The sequence below is a fragment of the Molossus molossus genome, unplaced genomic scaffold, assembly GCF_014108415.1.
Source record: "Molossus molossus isolate mMolMol1 unplaced genomic scaffold, mMolMol1.p scaffold_m16_p_2, whole genome shotgun sequence".
NCBI lineage: Eukaryota > Metazoa > Chordata > Mammalia > Chiroptera > Molossidae > Molossus > Molossus molossus.
The window spans coordinates 93,635,621-93,642,119 of NW_023425355.1; positions in this window are offsets into that span (position 1 = coordinate 93,635,621).

Here is a 6,499-nt window from a genome sequence, read left to right on the forward strand (position 1 = left end):
GATGGAAAAAAATCTTTCAAGCAAACAGAAAGAAAAAAATGATGGGGTAGCAATACTCATATCTGATAAAATAGATTTCAGAATGAAGGCCATAACTAGAGACAAAGAAGGCCACTACATAATATTCAAAGGATCTATCCAACAGGAAGATATAACCTTGGTAAACATACACGCACCCAATATAGGAGCAACAACATATATTAAAAATTTTCTGGAGGACTTCAAACGAGAAATCAACAGCAATACAGTCATAGCAGGGGACTTCAACACCCCATTGACAGCACTGGATTGATCCTCTAGACAAAAAATTAGCAAGGAAAATTAGACTCTAAATGAAGCACTAGACCAAAAGGATTTAATGCATATCTACAGAGAATTACACCCCAAAACTACAGAATTCACATTCTTCTCAAGTGCACATGGGACATTCTCAAAGATAGACCACATGTTAGGGCATAAACTAAGTCTCTATAAGTTCAAGAAGACTGAAATCATATCAAGCATCTTCTCAGATCACAATGTCATGAAACTAGAAATCACTTGCAAGAAGAATATACAAAGACATTTGAACACATGGAGGCTAAATAGCATTTTATTAAACAATGAATGGGTCACCGAGGAGATCAAGGAAGAAATCAAAAACTTCCTGGAAACCAATGAAAATTAACACACAACAACACAAAATCTATGGGATGCAGTGAAAGCAGTTCTGAGAGGGAAGTTCATAGAACTACAGGCCTACCTCAAGAAACAAGAAAAATCGCTAATAGATTATCTAACCTCACAAGTTAAAGAACTAGAGACCAAGCAAAAAGAAAACCTCAGAGTGGAGGAAAAATGGTGGCTGAGTGAACGGAGCTACACAGACCGTCTCCCAGAACCAAACTGGAATTACAACTATAACACAGACAAATCGACGGGAAAAACCAACAGAAAAGCAGCTTGTGAGGACCATACAACGAGGGACACTGACTCCATCCCGGTAGGCTTGCGAAGGCGCGAGACAGGGCTGGGAGCGCACGGTCGACAGCTTGGCAGCGGCCTTAGCTGGGAGCAGCGCCCTTGGGTTACACTCCCAGGCGGCTCCACAGCGCAGAGCTGGGACAGAGGCTGAAACAGCCACAGTCACTCACCTTGGGCTCCGGCAGAGGGAGGGCGGACTGGACTGGAACTGTGTCGGGACACTCGGGGTTTGGAGGGCGCTCAGAGTTTTGGCTGAGTGCAGCCACTCAGGACGGTGGCCACATTGCTCCTTCCCAGGGCTCTAAGGAGAGGCAGCAGCCTCTCCCTCAGAGACCCAACCCCACCCTGTGGGCCATTGAAGTGCTAATTGAGGCTCACTAACAACCAGCATCTGCCCCACCCTCGAGAAAGCCCCTTGGCTGAGCACCAGAGGGAGTTTTTCAATCAACTGACAACCCAAAACTCATCAAGTAACCTAGACTGCTAGCCTCCAGGCAAAAAGCTAGAGGATAACAGTACGTTTCCTGGGCTGGCAACTTTAACCAGGAAAGTAAGACTTGACAGTGGTGTTCAACGTGGGTCCTCCCTCGCTCATCTAAACACAGGAGAGGGAGCCACAAACAGCAGAACACCAACACCCACAGGGAGAACTTGACAGGCTCCAAAACCCACAGTGATAGCCAAAATGGTGAAACACAGAAACAGAAGCCAAATGAAAGAGCAAGACACCTCCACCAAAGATGAGATCAACGTGGAGCAATTAGGCATGTTAACAGAGCTAGAATTCAGAGCCATGATCTTAAAGAAGCTGAACAGCATGAGTAAGGACATAGAGACACTAAAAATAAGCCAAATGGAAACTAAAAACCAACAAGAAGAAATAAAAAATGACATATCAGAAATGAAAAACACATTGGAAGGTTTAAAAAGCAGAGTAGAGGAAGCTGAGGACCGGATCAGTGAATTAGAAGACATGGTGGAAAAAATCAACCAATCAGAAAAACAAAAGGTAAAAACTATTAAAAAAAACAGGAAGACAGCTTAAGAGAACTATGGGACAACTGGAAACGTAATAATATTCGCATCATAGGAGTCCTCGAGGAAGAAGAAAATGAGCAAGGGTTAGAGAATATATTCAAAAAAATAGTGAGAGAAAACTTCCCTAATTGGGTGAAGGAAGAAGGCATTCAAGTTCAAGAAGCACAGAGAGTCCCAAGTAAGAAGAACCCAAACAGGCCCACACCAAGAAACATAGTAATTAAAATGCCACAAATTAAAGACAAAGAGAGAATCCTAAAAGCAGCAAGAGATAAGCAACAGGTTACCTACAAAGGGAACCCCATAAGGCTCTCAGCTGACTTCTCACAAGAAACACTACAGGCCAGAAGAGAATGGCATGAAGTAATCAAAGTCATGAAAAACAAGAATCTGAATCCAAGACTACTCTATCCAGCAAGGCTATCATTCAAAATAGAAGATCAAATAAAGAGCTTCCCAGACAAAAATAGGCTAAGGGAATACATTAGCACCAAACCACAACTGCTGTAATTAGCAGTAGAAATGGGAAGAAAAGTAGAACCTCACTAAACAAAAATGGCAATAAATAAGTACATATCAATAATCACCTTAAACGTAAATGGATTGAATGTTCCCATAAAAAGACACAGAGTAGCTGATTGGATAAGAAAGCATGACTCATCTATATGTTGTTTACAAGAGACCCACCTCTCACCAAAGACGCACATAGGTTGAAAGTGAAGGGATGGAAAAAAATTTTCCAAGCAAATGGAAAGCAAAAAAAACCTGGGGTAGCAATTCTCATATCTGATAAAATAGATTTCAAAATGAAGACCATAACTAGAGACAAAGAAGGCCACTATATAATATTGAAAGGATCTATCCAACAGGAAGATATAACCTTGATAAACATATATGCACCCAATATAGGAGCACCAAAATATAATAAAAATCTTCTGGAGGACTTCCAAGGAGAAATCGACAACAATACAATCATAGCAGGGGACTTCAACACCCCATTGACAGCACTGGATAGATCCTCTAGGCAAAAAATTAGCAAGGAAACAGAGACTCTAAATGAAGCACTAGACCAAATGGATTTAATAGATATCTACAGAGAATTACACCCCAAAACTACAGAATACACATTCTTCTCAAGTGCACATGGGACATTCTCAAAGATAGACCAGATGTTAAGGCACAAACTAAATCTCTACAAGTTCAAGAAGATTGAAATCATATCAAGCATCTTCTGAGATCACAATGGCATGAAACTAGAAATCAATTGCAACAAGAACAGGCAAAGACATTTCAACACATGGAGGCTAAATAGCATGTTATTAAACAATGAATGGGTCACCAAGGAGATCAAGGATGAAATTAAAAACTTCCTGGAAACCAATGAAAATGAACAAACAACAACACAAAATCTATGGGATGCACCGAAAGCAGTTCTGAGAGGGAAGTTCATAGCACTACAGGCCTACCACAAAAAAAACAAGAAAAATTTCTAATTGACTGTCTAACCTCACAACTTAAAGAACTACAAAGCAAACAAAAAGAATACCCCAGAGCAAATAGAAGGAAGGAAATAGTAAAGATCAGGGCAGAAATAAATGACATAGAGTCCAAAACAAACAAACAAACAAAACAATGCAAAATATCAATGAAACAAAGAGATGATTCTTCGAAAAGATAAGCAAAATTGATGGACCCTTAGCTAGACTCACCAAGAAACAAAAAGAGAGAACCCAAATACACAAAATAAGAAATGAAAAAAGATAATTAATATTTGACACCATAGAAATACAAAAGATTGTTAACAACTACTATGAACAATTATATTGGAACAAATTTGATAATATAAGCGAAAGTGAAAAATTTCTACAAACACATAGTCTCCCAAACCTGGATCTGGAAGAGATAAAAAACAGACCAATAACAACTAAGGAAATTGAAGATGTAACCAAGACTCCCCCAGCAAACAAAAGCCCAGGCCCGGATGGCTTCACGGGGGAGTTTTACTGAACTTTCAAAAAAAACTAACCCCCATTCTCCTCAAACTATTTCAAAAATTCAAGAAGAAGGAAGACTTCCAAACTCGTTTTATGAGGCCAGCATAATTCTAATTCAAAAACCAGAAAAAGACATTACAAAGAAAGAAAACTACAGACCAATATCCCTGATGAACATAGACGCCAAAATCCTGAACAAAAAACTAGCAAATCAGATCAGCAATACACCAAAAAAATTATCCACCATGACCAAGTGGGATTCATCCCAGGGATGCAAGGCTGGTACAACATTTACAAATCAGTAAATGTGATATGCCACATAAATAAAATGAAGAATATGAGCCACATGATCATATCAACAGATGCCGAAAAAGCCTTCGACAAAATCTAGCATGCATTTTTTATAAAAACGCTCAGCAATGTGGGAAGACAGAAATCATATCTCAACATAATAAAGGCCATATATGAAAGACCTACAGCCAACATAATATTCTGTGGGCAAAAATTATAAGCATTTTCCTTAAGAACAGGAAATGACAAGGATGCCCACTTTCACCACTCTTATTTAAGATAGTACTGGAAGTACCAAAGACTCCATCAAAAATTTACTAGTCTTAATAAATGGATTTGGCAATGTAGCAGGATACAAAATTAACATCAAGAAACCAATGGCATTCTTTTTTTTATTTTTTTTTATTTTTTTATCCTCACCCGAGGACATTTTCTCATTTTTTTGTTCAGGTAGAGTGGGAGGGAGAGAGAGGAAGAGAGAGAGAGAGAGAAACATCGATGTGAAAGGAACACATCGAGTGGCTGCCACCGCATGACCGACCAGGGCCGGGGACAAACTGCAACCGAGGTACGCGCCCTTAGCGGGAACCGAACCTGGGTCTCTCAGGACCGCAGGTCCACGCTCTAACTGCTGAGCCAAACCGGCCAGGGACCAATGGCATTCTTATACACCAATTTTGAACTCACAGAAAGAGAAACTAAGAAAATAATCCCATTTTCCATTGCAGCAAGATACCTAGAAATAAACTTAACCAAAGAAATAAAGGACCTATTCACAGAAAACTACAGGTCATTGAAAAAAGAAATAAAGGAAGATATAAAAAGTGGAAGCACATACCTTGTTCATGTATTGAAAGAAATAACATTATTAAAATGTCCATATTACCCAAAGCAATCTATAAATTCAATGCAATCCCCATCAAAATACCAACGACATATTTTACAGAACTAGAACAAATTCTTCAAAAGTTTATGTGGAATCAAAAAAGACCTCGAATAGCCACAGCAATCTTGAAAAGGAAAAACAAAGTAGGAGGGATCACATTACCAGATTTCAGGTTATACTGCAAAGCCACTGTAATCAAAACAGCCTGGTACTGCTACAAGAACAGGCATATAGACCAGTGGAAAAGAATAGAGAGCTCAGAAATTGACCCAAGACATTTTGCCCAATTAATATTTGATAAAGGAAGCAAGAGCATACAATGAAGAAAAGACAGCCTCTTTAATAAATGATGTTCAGATGATTGGACAGCTACATGCAGAAAAATGAAACTAGATCATCAACTTACACCATATCCAAGAATAAACTCAAACTGGATAAAAGACTTAAATGTGACTCATGATTCCATAAAAACCCTAAAAGAAAATGTAGGCAACAAAATTTCAGACATCATACGCAGCAGAAATTTTACTGATACATCCCCTAAGGCAACAGAAACAAAGGAAAGAATGAACACATGGGACTACATCAAACTCAAAAGCTTCTGCACAGCAAAAGATACAGTCATCAAAATGGAAAGGCAACCAATTGTATGGGAGAGCATAATTGGCAATGATATCAGATAAGGGTTTAATTTCCAATATATATAGAGTGCTCATACAACTCAACAAGAGGAAAATAAAGAACCCGATTAAAACATGGGCAGAGGAACTAGATAGACACCTCTCCAAACAGGACATACAAATGGCTGAGGGACATATGAAGAAATGGTCAACATCCCTAATCATCAGAGAGATGCAAATTAAAACAACAATGAGGTATCACCTCACACCTGTCAGAATGGCCGCCATCAACAAATCATCAAACAGCAAGTGTTGTCGAGGGTGTGGAGAAAAGGGGACTCTAGTACACTGCTGGTGGGAATGCAGACTGGTTCAGCCACTATGGGAAACAATTTGGTGTTACCTCAAAAAATTGAAAATTGAACTGCCATTTGACCCAGTAATCCCACTTCTAGGAATATAACCTAAGAAGCCTGAAACAGCAATCGGAATGGATATATGTACCCCCATGTTTGTAGCAGCACTATTTACAATAGCTAAGATCTGGAAACAGCCCAAATGTCCATCAGTAGACGAATGGATAAAAAAATGGTGGTATATATACCCAATGGAGTACTATGCAGCTGTAAGAAAGAAAGATCTTTTATCCTTTGAGATGACATGGAGGGTCCTGAAAAGTATCACCCTAAGCGAAACAAGGCAAACAG